This window comes from Pinus tabuliformis, chromosome 1_1, assembly GCF_031772625.1.
Source record: "Pinus tabuliformis cultivar Carrire ecotype Pingquan chromosome 1_1, CPIR1, whole genome shotgun sequence".
Classification (NCBI taxonomy): domain Eukaryota; kingdom Viridiplantae; phylum Streptophyta; class Pinopsida; order Pinales; family Pinaceae; genus Pinus; species Pinus tabuliformis.
The window spans coordinates 792986381-793004076 of record NC_142297.1 but is presented as its reverse complement, the minus strand read 5'-3'; the positions used below and the strand labels follow the sequence as shown (position 1 = coordinate 793004076).

The 17696-nt window shown below is 39.3% G+C and overlaps 1 pseudogene; it reads right to left on the bottom strand.

Moving 5' to 3' along the window:
- Positions 1 to 8612: 8612 nt before the first annotated feature.
- Positions 8613 to 17696, bottom strand: part of LOC149216382 (ultraviolet-B receptor UVR8-like) — a 49424-nt pseudogene continuing 40340 nt past the window's right edge.

Genomic DNA, 17696 nt, shown 5'->3' with positions numbered 1-17696 from the left:
GACTTCGCGGCATTCAACGAGGTGGCTGGAGATGGGGGCAGTTGACTAAGCGTGGCAGCAGCGATGGCACGAATACACCCCGCACTGGTAGTAGTACGCGGACTCTTGGCTCTCAGAGAGGTGGCAGGCGCAGGAGGGCTCATACAGCTCAAAATGATGGTCGTTGTGATGCCCCGAACCCAAAAGGATTGTAGCACTGCTGCTTGGAAAACTGTCGAGGCCTAATCCAATCCTTGGTGGACCGGGTAGATGCAACAGAACGAATTAATTGGGAAAAGCACGATGAGCTAATGGAAACATTGGAATGCATGCATTACTTCCAGTGTTAGGTTAGGGAGCGAGTCGTGGTAGTCTGGCGAGGACAAAACCATCTAGCGGAGAAAGTGGAACAGCGGGAGACTTGGATGGCGCACTTCGAAGAGCACGTTTAGTGCAACTTTCGTCCTCCGCCTCCTCTAGGAACTGCTCCAGACAACCCAGCTTCAGTCACCTCAGATGATTATAATGTCCTCTGGCTTTCTTTATGTTTTGTTTATCTATTGGAGCCTATGGCCCTCTCATTTGTGGGCAATGTTACTGGCATCTCTTTTGTATTTTTGCCACCTTCTGTTGACTATGGTCAACAAATCCAGTCGTGGTGAGACCACATGCTTTTTGAAATATCGGATGTATATCTTTTTTTTTCTCTGAATGAATAGAATGTTGACTTGCAAAAAAAAATATTATAGAATATTCCAAATAAGTTAAATCTCTTACCATCTACCTATTAATTATTGATAATTGAATTAAAAGTTTGGAAACCTTATTCCAAAATATATATGTCTATTAACTTAATTATTTATATTTATATAAATTTCACATCTTTGTATATAGAAATATTCTTATTTTAATTTTATTAAAACCCTAAAAAAAATTCTACATATGTTGGAAACACTAGGGGGGTGAATCAATATTTTGTTATTATTAACAATTTTTATCTTTTAAAACATTTGATGCACATAATTCATGAAACACATATTTTTATAAGAAACACTTATACAAATTTTCTTTGTAAATATTTTGTAAACTTTCTCATACAAAGTAAGCACCAACTTACAACTTTTGTAGGCACCAAATTGCAAGAGATTTCAGTCCCCTAGTTGAGCATCAACTTAGAAACTTCATAGGCACCAACATACAGGAGAATCTAAGCCCCTCAGTTGAGCACCAACTCAATAATTTGTAGGCACCAACCTACTTCTTCAAGATGCTTCACAACTTCTCATAGTTCACACAAATTGCCCTTCTTCAGTAGGATTTGTCACCGCTATGTCGCTCTTAGGTTTGTACCTTCAACCTTGGTGACAACCACTTGTCCTTCCTATACACTTCCTCTAATCTTTAACTTGGCTTGACTCTTCAACTTTTGTGTAACTCCAAATGGGCTTAAAACAGGTAGTTCCTTCTCCCGCATGACGTAAAAAATATAGACCCAGTGTTAAAATATCTATGGTCACCTCTGACTTTTCACAAGGACTAATAACAGAGCTTCTCGAGCAAAGTTTGGCTTCTTCTGCCCCTTCTTCTTTTTGTACTTGTACACAACGACTGCGCGCTTCTCTTTACTAGTATCATAATCGACAAAACCTAATAGTTAGTTGCATAGACTATTTTGTCAACTCAAAACAAATCCTCTGCAACTCAACTCAACTTAGTACTGTTGAGAAATCCAAAGTGTGGCAAGTTAATTGATTTCTCTTATTATGGCATTATCTTGTGATGTTTTCATTATTATTGTTCTTTCTTTCGATTTATCTTTTCTTATCATCAAGACTAATGCTAAGAAACAAATAGAAGAGGACACAATATGTAGGCACGCAACCAAAGAAAAACCCCACTCTAGGGGAAAACCTGGTTAAAATTCTTTCTTTAGTAGATTCAATACAAGATGAGACGACCAAGCCCCTCACAACCTAGACTAGAGACTCCCTACATCAATTCAACATTGGATCTTAGTCATGTAAGTAGTATTTCATTCTTCAATGTGTACTCAACACGTCCTCCTTGCAAGAATGAGATAATCCTTTACAAATTTCCTATAAAGATATCCATATACTTGTAGTGACCAACACTGTAATATATGATGACCAACAATGACGACCAACACTGTAACATATGATGGCCAACATTGTAATGTATGTTGCCTTCAGTCTTGTGGTGACTTCCCCAAACTCTGATCTCAGTCCTGTAATTTTCTGAGTTTCCTTACTGTAATACATCAAAACTTTACTGTAATTTCGAACTCCATTACTGAGGTTCACTGAATAGTCATCTCTGCAATATCCAAAAAAATTCTTTGAGGTATGCCGAAGTTATGTACCTTCATTCCACTAAAACTTTCTCTAAAATATTTGCGTTGTCTCACTGTGATTACACTGAACTTCATCTCTGAAATACCGAACCTTTCTTATGTGATTTTCGCACTTGTCTCACGAGTTCATCTCTGCAACTAAACCGAGCTCCTTCATTGTGTCCACCGAACCTTTCTTTTGAGATTTATGCGAGTTGTCAATCTGAACTGTGGAGCAAGGCATACCCTCCTATTTATAGTTATTCTCCATAATAAATAAGTCGACATGAGTTTCTTGAACACATGTGTCTCTATATTAGGCCAATATGAGTTCATTGAGGGAAGTCAACTTGATGATGAGGCTGACATCAAAGAGACTTTGATGGAGGATTCTTTGACCAAACAAACTTTTACTTTTGACTCAAGTAAGCAATCCTAAAGCCTAAGTTAATTCAATTAATAATAAAATTCCTTTTGACAAATATATTAAATTTTGACTCAAGTACAATTTATGAAGACCGAACCTAGTTACATTCTTCAACACTCCCTCTTAACTAGGGAGGTATTCATATTTACATATAATCAAATAGGTACATGGAAGATCTCAAAACACATCATCTACGAAGAAGTTTAGGCACCGCAATGCCATGGACTAAATTCCTGACCAGGGCAATCTATCCAAGGCCTCTCAACAATTTAGGCACCGCAATGCCATGGACTAGATTCCTAACCAAGGGAATCTATTCAAGAGGGACTAAGATGTTCTCAAGCTTTCAACCTCTCTAGGTACCATCAGGCTTACTTGTTAACCATCAACCCAGGGATCTACGTGTGTATCCGAGATCAGAGCTCTATGACCAACACCACCCTCCCAACTTCAGTACCTAGACATCAGCACAAAGTGTCGTCCAGATGTCCTCCCAGGCAGTGCTTCACTCACAAAGCCTCAACACTACTTGATCTAGCAAATCAAGGACAACAAATCTCTCCCGATCAAACTGATCGGTAACCAGCATGTTATCAAAACTTCGAGAGATTTACCTGTACAAGCACAACCCCAATCAATAATATACTTTCACATGTTCAGAAATAAACACAAACCTTTGGGGTCTTTTAGACAACTGATGTTGCTTCTCAACACAGTAGGACTATCAACCGAATCATTGATAGAAGATTCTTCAATCAACTTTTCTTTCCTACTTCACATGCAACAACATATCCTCCAAAATGCATTATTCAATCAAAACTATGAAATGCCCTCCCTCTCAACCAAGGAGATTCCTTATATCTAGACTCCCTCTTAATCTCAGGGAGATATCTTATATTCAGGCTCCCTCTTAGGGAGATCATCTTCTTCTTATGAAATTGGAGAATCTTTCATGGCTTCCATTGTTCTTATTAGATTCATGCTTACCACATTTTACGATCATCTTCACCATCTTGAAGATGATGCACCTGCACAACTTAGATAGCAAGTAGAACCAAAACTATAGAAACATGAGGTTAATCATCTCAAAATCTCATAATAACATAAGCATTAGAATTTACAAACATAATCAGCAAGAGACTATACTTCAATACTTCACCTTCTTGCCCAGGTTTTGTTAAACCCTAAATCACATCAATAGCTCAAAATATTAAACTCATATAGGGTTTCAATATTTTTTCAATGATATGACAAGTTCTTTCATATAAAAAACCCTATAAACAATTCAAGCAAGTAATGCATCCAACAATTATCAGAATTCATATGTTAGAATCCTCACTAGGATTTCATACATATCCTAGATTTCACACATGAGCTTAAACAATGATCACAACTTAATCAACAACATAACTAGCTTCTACTAGGGTTTGATGTACACCCTAGATTTATCATTTACACAATCTCAATAATCACTATATAAATTCATAGATTCCAGATTGTCATATCACACATACTAGAGAATTTAACTACTACTAGGGTTTAGTTGCAAAACCCTAGATTTCCCAAACATCATCATCTTAGAATATCAAACTTTGACTAGGGCTTGTTTTGAAACCCTAGGACATATGACCATTAATAATTAGGTCAAGCACACATGTCTAGGAATTCATTATCAGGAATAAGCACATCATATGTCAGACAATACATTAGACATATACTGACCTAGACTAGGCTAGGGATTCAACCAATGGACATATACCTAGGGTTTCATTCCTAGGACCTTACATAACAAGGGTTTTGCTTATAGACCCAACCAAACCCTAAAGATCTAGGGTTTCATAACATAACAAATCAAACCCTACATTACCAAAACCATTAAAGGTTTAGAATTTCAGACAACATTATTCAACCCTAACAAGTTAGGGTTTTCATGATCATGCCAAACCCCAAACATGACATTATCATCAAAAACATGAAATAACATTTCCAATAACCCTAAGCAGGCTAGAGTTTCACACATTAACATTAGCATACCCTTAAGTTAGGGTTTCCAGAGAACCTGTCTAGGGTTCTGTAAGAACTATCAAGAATGTAAGGAGGGTAAATTTACTTAGCGATGAATCACCCTCGACAAGAATATTTATGATTCAAGACAACTAGACATAACGATGTTAGTAATGTAATGAAAATTACAAAAATAAGATGAACATACCTTTTATATTAAGAGAGTTTTTATAAGGTGTATAGTCTACGACATACCTGGAGATTGACAAACCTTTGAAGGATTCCTTAAAGTGTCTTCTTTGTATTGAGCCATGATCTTTTATACATGTAATACATACTTACAAGCAAAACATGTGGTACCAAGAACATGATTTAATTTCTCAAGTTAGATATTCTACCTAATCATGGAGGATGGAATCCTATGATATTGAAAATCAAGTTATTCCTTCTTCCAATCAATATTAGGGCTTTTGCTACACATCCTAGATTACTTATTAGGATTAAGGTTCTTATATGTTATCTAGGGATTACATTCTTTTTACCCTAGACTAACTATAAACTAGGACCATCTAAGATTAAATATATTACAAATCTAAAAGCATACCTTGTATTTACGTACCTCTCATTAGATAGCTCATTAGACTTATTGCAAGTGCATCTTGTTGAGTACAAAATACTTACTTGATTTCCTTAAGTTGGTTCCTTATGCTTGTACTTGATAGATCTTCATAGGCAGTTGTACCAAGTTCCATTCCTTCAACGAGTGGAAGATAGAATATACTTTTTTGCTACTTTGACCTTATCATTGCTTCAGCACTTAGTGCTTCAACTATAAACATATCACTGATCCTGAATCCTTCTTCTGAAATCTATAGCGAAGTCATGACTGTGACTATGACTTCACCAAAAAACTATGAACCCAATTTCTGAAGTGATCAAGTTGTCTCATTGTAGCTTACATCACATTGTAATCCTCATTTTACTTATGAGATTATATGTACTCAATGATCGAACTTGTCTCCTTGTGATTTTCACCGAAACTGATTTGAACTGTCTTGTTGAGGATAGTACTTACCTTATACTTGTGATACTAGATGTCTCGAGTTCATCACTACACTTGTTACAAATTCCTCACTGAAATTTGGTCTAGACTTCACTTGTTTCTGTGGATTATATCACTATCCTATGGAGCAAAGTTACATTTATTCTAGACTGCGAGATCATATAACCTTTCTCTCTGAAATGATTTGACTTTTTCACTGTAAATTTTTTTTTGCTCTCTGTCTCTTTGAGATATACTGAAATCCTCCTTCTTCTTCAAGGTGTCTTGAAAAGACTGAACTAGCTCTCTGTAATCTTAATTCTATAAGCCTAGAGATGTCCTTAAGCTATGAACCTTTCACTGAGAATATTTCAAAGATGCATAAGTAATCTTCAAGCTGCCTTTGATCATGACCTTAGCTCTGATACCATGTTGAGAAATCCAAAGTGTGGCAAGTTAATTGATTTATCTTATTATGACATTATTTTGTGATATTTTCTTTATTATTATTCTTTATTTTGATTTATATTTTCTTATCATCAAGACTAATGCCAAGCAACAAATAGAAGAGGACACAAGGTGTAGGCACACATCGAGGGAAAAACCCCACTCTAGGGTAAAACCGAGTCAAAATTCTTTCTTCAGTAGATTCAAAACAGGATGAGACGACCAAGGCCCTCACAACCTAGACTAGGGACTCCCTACATCAAGTCAACCTTGGCTCTTAGTCTTGTAAGTAGTATTTCATCCTCCAATGTGTACTCAACACGTCCTCCTTGCAACAATGAGGTAACCCTTTATAAATTTCCTATAAATATATCCATATACTTGTAGTGACCAACACTGTGATATATGATGACCAACAATGACGACCAACACTGTAACATATGATGACCAACATTGTAATGTATGTTGCCTTCAGTGTTGTGGTGACTGCCCCAAACTCTGATGTCAGTCCTGTAATGTTCTGAGTCTCCTTACTGTAATACATCAAAACTTTGTTGTAATTTTGGACTCCATTACTGAGGTTCATTGAATAGTCATCTCTGTAATATCCAAAAAATTTCAATGAGGTATGTCGAAGTTATGTACCTTTATTCCACTGAAACTTTCTCTAAAATATCTACACTATCTCACTGTGATTACACCAAACTTCATCTTTGAAATACCGAACCTTTCTTCTGTGATTTCTGCACTTGTATCACAAGTTCATCTCTGCAACTAAATTGAGCTCCTTCATTGTGTTCCACCGAACATTTCTTTTTAGATTTATGCGATATGTCAATCTGACCAGTGGAGCGAGGTATACCCTCCTATTTATATTTGTTCTCCATAGTAAATAAGCTGACATGAGTTTCTTGAACATATGTGTCTCTATATTAGGCCAATTTTAGTTCATTAAGGGAAGTCGACTTGATGATGAGGCCAACAACAAGGAGACTTTGACCAAACAAACTTTGACTTTTGACTCAAGTAAACAATCTTAAAGCCTACAATGGAGGCTTGACCTATAATAATTGACCCAAGCATGAAACCCATGCTTTAACAAGTCAATTCAATTAATAATAAAATTCATTTTGACAAATATATTACATTTTGACTCAAGTACAATTTATGAAGACCGAACCTAGTTACATTCTTCAACAAATACTTTGTCGATCGTTGTCAATATTTAGGCTTATTGTACGTTCAAAAGAAGATTTCCCCTCCTGGAAGCTTGTACCCACACTATACCTTTTTCCTTGATGTTCTAGCACTTAGATAGCCATTACAAATATGTTGTCACTTCATTTCAAGGTTCCCTACAGGCTTGTGGTCTAAATAAGAAGAACTCAACCCCCTCCAATACCAGATGGGATAAAATCATATAATAAAACAAACAATTTACCTTGGTAGTCTTCCTCAACTCGGCCCTGTCTCAACTCATTTGGGCCCTATTCTCTTGGCTAATCCCTGTTCTCCTAGCTCAACCTTGTCCCTTGTTCTCCTAGCTCGACATCCTTTCTCTAGGTCAGTCTACTTGTTGCTCCTCAAACTCAACCTTCTTTATAATAATTCTTTAACCCAAATCTTTGGTGGTCTATTTCATACCTTATTTCTCACGCAAACACAAAATTGGTTGCCTTAAATGAGCCACATGAGTGGCATATTTATAGTGTTTGACATCACCTTTTTAGGGGCCAATTTGTCCTGGGGTCGACCTGTTCACTGGCTAGGCTGACTTGCCCATTGGTTGGGTTGACTTATGCGACTCGCAAGATGTATAATGAATATTCAAAAAATCATTTTTCTTCAACCATGAGGATTTAGAAGGTGTAACATATATCATTGGAAAGTTCTCAAAATATGTTCTTTGACTAAGTATCTTTCTCTTTCATTTGGATAGTGTTTAAAATAAATAACAACCATTTTCAACAATATCCCCATTTATTATTGATGGCATTATTTTGACACTTGTTTCACCTATCTTCATTCTCTCCACACTTTGTGTTAGCTACTCCCCCCGACTGCATTTTCTCCCCCTTTGGCATCGATAACAAAGGATGCTCCTCCTATTTGCATATTTTAAACACTTCTTGACTAGTGTTCCTATTTTTCTGACACTGAGGATTGCTCCCCATGACTTTGTGCTTCCTAAGGACATTTGAATCCAACAGGTTGTCTGATTCAAGGTGGCAAGAACTTTCTCACCAATCACGAAATCATAAATTGGTCAATTATCATTGTCAACTCTAGGCCAAGTTGTGTACGAAGCAATGCAAATGGATATGGTCTATTATGATTGAGCATAAGTGACTTTTCTTAGCCTCTTATCTTGATTCCAGGCATTACCTCAAGGAACCTTGCCCAAGTTGTGCCCTCTCATTGTCTCCAAAACCAAAAACCAACCCTTGTTTGTAACCACAATTGTGTTATACAACCCTATGCTTACTTGAGAAACATAATAACCCTTTAGTGTGTCAAGCACTTGTAAACTTACAACTTTGTGCATAATAACTCTATTTACAAATCCCAAACTTCCAAAAGCCATCCATCCAAAAGAAAATACCAACCCGTCATCGGAGAGGAAAAGGGTTGTAACAACCTTGGGTCAAAAGTTCATGTAATAAAGTTAATAAAGGCCAAAATAAGACCAAGGTCATGGGACATGTATTCCAAGTTGAATGCTGGGAAAAAACATCCTAGTGGGTGTTCATTTGGTTTATTATGGCTAAGGGAAATTGTCAAAGGCTTTGAAAAGGAAAAGAGACACTATTTAGCATTTTATTGATAAAAATAAAGTAAAATAGGAGAAAAGGAAGGTGAAAGGTCACATGATTGCATGTGAGGAGAATTGAAGGAAAAATAAAGGAAATTGAAGAAAATATAAGCCTCAAGAATAAAAAGGCTTCTGAGGATCAGTTCACAACCTTTTTGTCTATCTTAGCTTGGAGCTCTCTCTCTATTCTCTCTCTCATACTCTTGCACACTTATAGCATTCTTGGAGCCCTCTAGCATTGGAGAATGGAAAGCAAAGGAAGGACAAGAAAGAAAAGGAAAGCAAGAATCAAGAAAAGAAAAGTTGGATCAAGCAACAAGAATACTTGCGGGTAACAGGTTGCATGTGTGATTTCCTAGTTGGTTTGTGAATGCATGGTACATGCATGTGTGTATTTGGTTCTCTTGCTGTCATTTGCATGGGTTTTGCGAAGTGTGACAATGGTTTCAGCCTTGCCTTGCCATTTTTGAATAGCCATGGTGTCATGGGGTCCTTTCATTTGGTTGAGCTTTTGATTGTCGAATGGTTTTGGAACCGGGTGAAGTGGTCTCAGGAAAATTTCCAAGGGCCTGGGAATCCCTTGACTGGTTTTGGAAGGATTGTAGTAAAGCCTGAGTGTGGAGACGGGAAAATTTCTCAAGGTATTGGTGAATAAATTCTGAGACATCCAAGCTTGTTTTGGGCCTAGTGATCCCTTTACCGGTTTTGACGAGATTGTGGTAAAGCCTGGTTGTTTATGTGCTCGTTGGGCCTAGGAATCCCTTGACCAGTTTTGGCGAGATTACAGGAAAGCCTGAGGGTGGAGGTGGTTTAATCTCCAGGAAGCCTTGGTTGTTTTTGTCTTGAGTCCCACATTCATGCTTGGAATATGCAACGAGGGTGATTTGCTAAAAGAAAGATTTGGTTCAACCCAATCTATGGTCGAGTGCTACGTGGAAGTCCCTGACTTGGTTGGCTTTTGCATATGTTAATAAAAAAAAATCTTCTTGTATTTCATGAGTATTTGTACTTGCTATTATGTGGCTTTGATGGTTGTTCTATCATGAGTAATATTCCGGTTATATGCTATTTATAAGCATGGTTTCATAACAGGTTCTAGTTATGGCTCTTGATATGTTTGATTTATTGATGAATGGTTAATGAATGCATGAGTTAACAAATGTTATGATAACTATTATGATAGGGCATTAGACCTTATTCATGATTCTCAGATAAGTACCAAACTCCTATGTTCAGATACGCATTCATGACCTATAGATTACATGTTCTCAATATGTTTGATGAAATGACTGTCATGGTTAGGCTTGGATAGGTCAAGGTTTTGACTCAAGTTTGATTGAATGGCATTGTCACCATGTTAGAAATTATTCTGGAAAGCCTCACTGAGTTATAGGATAGTGGTTTGGAGGCTAACCTGGAAATTAGGCTTAGAATCCGGGACCGCATGCTCTAAGCTTGACATTTTGGGCGACAACTGTTCGGATGCAGGCTTATGCATGCAGATGAAGACTCCCAACTGCATGGATGCCTTGTTGTGGGAGCGGTTGAGGGCTCAAGACAAGTAAAAGGCAATCAAACTCAAGATTTGGCCACTTGGGGTGGTTTCTTAGCCTCTGAGTGACCTGCAACCCTATAGGATGTGTTGATATGTCTGTTGGTTGTCAGTTGTCAACCTCACTTCCTTAATGGGACCTAGGAGGTTGGGTCATGTCATAGTATCTCTTTGTCTCATGTTTACCCGACAGACTAGTGAAAGTGGGTAAATGTGGGAGGGGTGGGTTACAGATTGGTATCATAGCATGGTTCAATACTTGGATTGAATGGCCAGAATGTGTTTGTCATGCATGCATGCCAATTTTATATGTGGTTATTGTTATTCATGCATGGTATCTAGATTGTGTTATAGTTTGTGACATCATGCATGGTAACTGGGATGATGATTGAGATGATGTCTATATATAGATATGTTGACAGTGTTGGACCCACCAACATGTCAAGGGGATCTCCTTGGTAAGAAGTCCCAATTAGACCTCAGACCGTTTGGTGTAGGAGTCCGAGCAGTGGGCCGTAAGGTAATGCCTTGACCACGATGTCGCATAGAGGCAAGTAAGATAACTCTGTCACTAGCAAGGGTGTGACTAATGCAGTGAATCAAGGGAGGTGTATAAGAGGTTCTAACACATAGGGGGTGAGATGAGGGTGAAGGTGAGTTCCAGGTTGAAAGGGACCAGTCCCAACTCGGCTAGGAACACACAACACAAAAGGACGTACACAAATTTCGGCGGAGCAGTCCACTCAAATGTGACAGCCACATCATACAAGGTAAGATAACACGTACAACACTCACAGATCAGTCCGAACGAGTGTAATGATTGTTACAACAAGGTTCACGTGAAAGGTCTGTCTGATGTCCGGCAGAGCAGTCAACACAAGCATAACAACATTAACAGCGTATACAACACATTTGCAATAAGATTTATATAATTGCATATGAATCAATTCATACACATATACGTAATTTAAACAACATATACCATTAAGGAAACCGGAGCAGTCCAACTACAAAAACAACATATGCATGAAAATGTGTTGGCTCTTATTATATAAAGAAGTGTAAGTCACAATCATACAATACATCCATGTAAACCTGCTAACCCCAACAATGGAACGTTACATCCACATCCGCCTGCTCCTCCAAAGAGATGAACTAGCTTCATGGAGTGGAGAAGCTAAGGCACGTTACAATATTGTCCAAGCTCTTTCCAAGATAGTCTTATCAGAAGCTTGGTTGACCAAAAGCCCATACAATTAGTTATGAGGGACTATTTATAGCAAAGGGTGGGGTGACCCTTGACATTCCCCTTTGTGGCAGTTCAACTACCCTAATGACTCTTCACCTACTCTATGACTGTTACATCCAACTATTGACACTTGACTTACACTTGACATGACTCAACATTATAATGCACATGTACTCATGTGAGACAACATGGCTTGAGCAAGCCTTGCAAGACATCACTGACACTTGGTCCACTATGATGAGACCAACTCTTTGACATGCTTTTGATGGTGAAGGTGGTGAGTTGATGCCAAGCTTGGTCATTCGTGATGGTGTGCATGCACCTCATGGTGAAATATTGCTGAAGTGAACTTTTGCCTCCGTTGCAACCAATGCATTGGTTCAGCTCCTTCATCTAACTCGTCTGCTAACATGCACATGGTCTTCTTGGGTGCCGCTGAACTGACAACACATTGATGCATAGTGTCCGTGCTTATCTTCAAGTGTGTTTTGGTGGTCATACACATCAACTTGCCAAAGTACATGTTCAACCCTAGTTGGACTCGCTTCGTGTCTTCGCCTTGGTGAGTGTGTTGAATGGGTTGGATTGCATGTGTGTGCTCAACGACATGCATGCTACTGAATCCCTTGCATGCAATCAACAACATTGCTCACCATGTCTGCTCCGTGTTAGCTGCTGGGATGGATCTTTAACTTGTACGGGCGCAGTTTCATTCGTGAGTGCATGTTGTGCCCACTGTTGTTCATGTTCTTCTTGCAAATCATTCGTCTGTCTATGCAGCTTCATGTCCTTCTTGAGTTGTTGCTTCAACATATGCAACTCCTTCTTTGTTCCATTGTCTGTCCTTGTGCGATCTTCATTTCATGCCGTCACCTCACCACCCGAGTCTCCAAAGTTGCTTTCATCATCAATGGATCTGCTTGAGCTTGCAACCTTGTTCTGCCTCCGTGTTGTCAACAACCCTCCTCTTCCATTCGTTGCATTTGGTATGACGTCTTCAACTATTGTTCATGATGTTGCTCGTTGTGATGCTATTGTTGTCATACCTTAATGTCCTTATCTATGAACAACTTGATGTCTTCATGGGTAGGCAAGTCCACGGACACTTGATCGACTGCATTCCCAAGCGTGCTCTGAACAGTGTATTCGTCTCTACTCTCCTGGAAACCATTGTACCTGTACTGGTGAGAGGCAGATGAACACCTGTGATACCTGGAGACATGGAAACACTCATGGCAAGCAATCTGTCAGTCTAAAACAAAAATGAACATGAGAACTGACTTGCAACATACCTGGGTGAATGATCATGAAGGTTGCGCAATTTCGGCCGGGAGGTCGGGAGACCGACTACCAAGACTACACAAGCCACAGTTTGGGTTGCTGGGAGACTAACCAACTACTGGAACTGTGCAATGCACATTCCAGTCTGGCTGTTGGCTGCTCACTGCTGGGATTGCGCAATGCGCAATCTCAGCTGGCAATGGTTGCAGGCTTAGTGACTATGTTGCGCAATTTTCTTGGCCAACAGTCACTCTCCCTTAGGATTGCACAAAATAGGCTTGGGAACAACTGTTGGGAAAAAATGTGCATTTCTGGAGAGGAAGGCAGAGCTTTCTCTCTCAGGATTGCGCATTGTTGTCTTGGTGAGGCAGAGTCTGGGCCAAGGTTGCCTAGACTCAACGACGGGCAACTAAAAGTGAATGTAAGTGCAAAAGCATGGTGATAGTGAGTGTAAGCATAAGTGAATGATTATGCATGCCAACAGCGAATGACATATTCAGAAAACGGAACAACATGCATGTGGGTGACGAGTTTCCCAGTAGGCAACCATTCGTGAAAAACAGTTTCATGCATGTGATAGTAGTGATATGTCAACAAAAATTGGAATGGTGCTAGGACAAGCTAATATACATGTAAATGGCAGCAAGCGTTCAAAGAAATCAAGCAAACAATACTCATACAAGTGAAAACACAAAAAGCGACAAAAATGCAGCACAAGGCATGGGAAGCCAGCTTACCCCAAAACAGTTGAGTTGAATGTGCCGATTGTTCCTAGATGTGATGTGGAATGTTAGAGTTGCAAGGTCGATGTGAGGAATGAGCTCTGTAGCGTCTTATTGATGAGTTTTGATAACATCGAGGTTGTGACGTGCATGCCACAAATCTAGGGGAAGCGACACTTTGTGGGATGTTTCTGAATTGCTCCTTGCATGTAACCTCCAACTGTTAAACATAGATCTCTGATACAAGGGATGCCTTTGCATGTTACCTTAGGAGAAGCAGCCTATGCATGCAAGTCTGTTTTTCTCGGTCCCGGAGGGAACCGGTCAACTCGAATACACATGCAAGAAGTTGTTCAACTACTTGAAGGAAATGCGCATTTCTGGTTGGGAGTTGGGCTGACTGCACAAGAGATTTGTGCAGTTTTTGGGCAAAGTAGCTGACCGTTGCCCAGATTTGCACAAATTCTGGGTTGAGCAGCCATGTTGGGGAAATTTGTACAAATCCTGCTGGGAGTATTGATTGGCAGGATTGCGTAATCCTGGAGCCCAGCAGGCTACCAGACAGGATTTCTGGAGGGAAGGTTGGTTGCGCAATTTTCAAAGGGAATTTGCTCAGCCTGCAGTTGGACCAAGTCCGAGTGAGTAGCCTGTGAAGGGAAAGGATAAAATTGTGATCAACAGGATGCCTTTGTGCAAGAAAGACATTGAAGCTTGAGGACTTGACAAAGCAAGGCAAGGTGTTGTGTAAGGTTGGTAGGGAGGCTCCAAAACAGGTTAAGGCAAAATTTTGGAGGGTGGTTGTAGCTGCTACAACAGGATGCAGGCTTATGCATATGGATGAAGACTCCCAACTGCATGGATGCCTTGTTGTGGGAGTGGTTGAGGGCTCAGGACAAGTAAAAGGTGGTCAAACTCAGGATTTGGCCACTTGGGGTGGTTTCTTAGCCTCTGAGTGACCTGCAACCCTATAGGATGTGTTGATATGTCTGTTGGTTGTCAGTTGTCAACCTCACTTCCTTAATGGGACATAGGAGGATTGTTCATGCCATAGTATCTCTTTGTCTCATGTTTACCCGACAGACTAGTGAAAGTGGGTAAATGTGGGAGGGGTGGGTTACAGATTGGTATCATAGCATGGTTCAATACTTGGATTGAATGGCCAGAATGTGTTTGTCATGCATGCATGCCAATTTTATATGTGGTTATTGTTATTCATGCATGGTATCTAGATTGTGTTATAGTTTGTGACATCATGCATGGTAACTGGGATGATGATTGAGATGATGTCGATATCTTGATGTGATTATTTATATACATGTATTGTGCTAATATGGAATAATTTTGCAGACGAGATAGCCTCCCCTAAACTTCACTGAGGTATGTTGATTATGTTTGTATTTGGTTTATCTAACATGGTATCTTTGCAGGAAGAAGAAGATCAAAGATGACTAGAAAAATGGTGGATTATAGTTCATGAGTCTCCCCTTATAGATCAAATGAGCAGCCAAGACATGAGTATTCTTTAGAAATAGCAGACACTTTGAGAAGTTTGAAGGCTGAAATAAGAAGTTGCAAAGAAGATAATGACAAAACCATAAATGAGCAGCCAAGAGATGAGTATTCTCTAGACATAGCAGACACTTTGAGGAGTTTGAAGGATGAGAGAAGAAGTTGCAAAGAAGAAAATGAAAAAATCATTTAGTCACAAGAGAGACTTGCCAGGGCATAGGGGAAACAAGCAGAGGTCAATGCATTTATCCTTTAGAGTTTGTCAGACTTGCAGAGACATGGACAACCACAGATCAGTTATGGACAGGAGGACACGACTAATGGGGCATATGAGAGCAAGTCTCATGGTGGACACAGGTTGGATAGAGATGGCAGATTCTTGGATACACCTGATGGGAGAGGCAGTGGACATGGATTCTACTGTAGTTATGGTTCAAATAGGTATCATGGTCATCATCACTATCATCCTTATAGGAGGAGTGATAGGGGATATTTCTCAGATGAGTTCAAGAAATCTAAGCCACCTACATTTGATGGAGAGTTGAATAAACCAAAAGATGTAGAGGCATGGTTACTTGGGATGAAGAAGTTCTTTGAGTTGCATGAATACACAGAGAACATGAAGGTTAGGATAGTTATTTTCAATCTGAAAGGGAAAGCATACATTTGGTGGGAAGATGTGAAGCGGGTCAAAGACATCAGGACAAAGGAGTCTAGTTGGCATGAATTCAAGAGACTCTCAGGAAGAAGTACTTGTCAGAGAGGTACTATGACAATAAGGCCAAGGAGTTCTATGAGCTGAAGATAGGATCGATGATAGATGAGGAGTACATGACTAAGTTCCTCGAGTTGTTGAGATATGTGTCCTATATTAAGGATGAGAAAATTAATTTTCATTGATTTTTTAGTGGATTACCATTAGCATTTAAGGATCAACATGAGTATGATGAGCCTCGGTCGCTGGAGGAAGTCACTGGAAAAATAAAACATTGTTATAAGTAATCGAAGCGTAACACTGAGTCTAAGTAGGGTTGGAAAGGGAATGACAAGATTAAAGGTGAATTAATACTGAAGTGAACAAGACCTCAAGATGCAAGTGAGAAAGAGAATGTTGCTCCTTACAAGAAGTTTAATGTAGTAGATAAGGGACACGGACCTCAGCCTGGAGAGCAACAGAATAGAAGTGATTGTAGGAGATGGTTGTAGTGTTGGATATGTGGCAAGGAGCATCTCAACAATGATTGTTTGTTATATCATGGTGGTAGGCCTTAGATCTATAGTGCTCACGAGGCATAGACAGTTGGGGATGTTGGGCAGAGCATTCCTCGGATTTATGCGGCATTGGATGATAGGCAGGCGGATCACCAGGCATTCATTATTGAGATGGAAGGTAAGCTTTGTGATCGAGTTGTTGTTATTTTGATTGACCCTGGATCTAATTATAGTTATGTTAACCCTGACCTGGTGGATAAGTGTGGCTTGAGAAAAGAAGTGCATGCAGATTCTTGGTTGGTGCAGTTGGCTACATGATTTGAACTTAAATAGGAACACAAAAATTACAAATATAATCATAAATACAGAGATGCAACATAAAAACACTTATTTTCATTAATAGAAAAATACTGAATTATGCTTACAAACAGAATGGAAATAAGATAGCTCAGGCGATGGTAACTTATCTATGAGAAGAGATGGGGCGGCTACATGCCAACTGAACTGTGTTAGAATGAGGCTCAAGGGCTTATTTATTATTGAAAAACATGAGAAAACCCTAAATAGCCAAAACCCTAACCCCAGGAGATGTAACACCAACATTTTGTGGGCCCTGTTGGGGTTAGTTAGGTAGCCAACTTCCCGGGGTCGTAACTTGGTCATATTATCTTATGGGTCACTGGAATAATGAGCTGGATTTGGAACTAGATTTGAATAAAGAGAAGAATGGGATTTAGGAAAGGAGTGTACCGAGGGACCTTATTTCTTTGCTCCTGGTGCGTATGATACCTTGTTGGAAAGGTCTCTTGGAGTACGAAAGGTTTTGTCACAAGCCCTAGCTTATGGAAAGAAGCCTGCAATGGACCTAAAAAAAATGTCGTTTAGGGGGTCAAAATTGCTTCGGAAGTTCAGTACCCGAAAAACTGCTAAAAATAGTAAATGATGAAATAAATAAGGAAACATATGAAACTGATTGGAGGGTCTAGGTGGAATAGGCGGGTGGCCACCAATATCCACCTAGATCACTACAAGTACAAAGAAAAGAGTTCATCATTGGGTAAGAGCTTGTGCATTTGAGATGAACGATATGCCTACATCAGCGCATCTGAA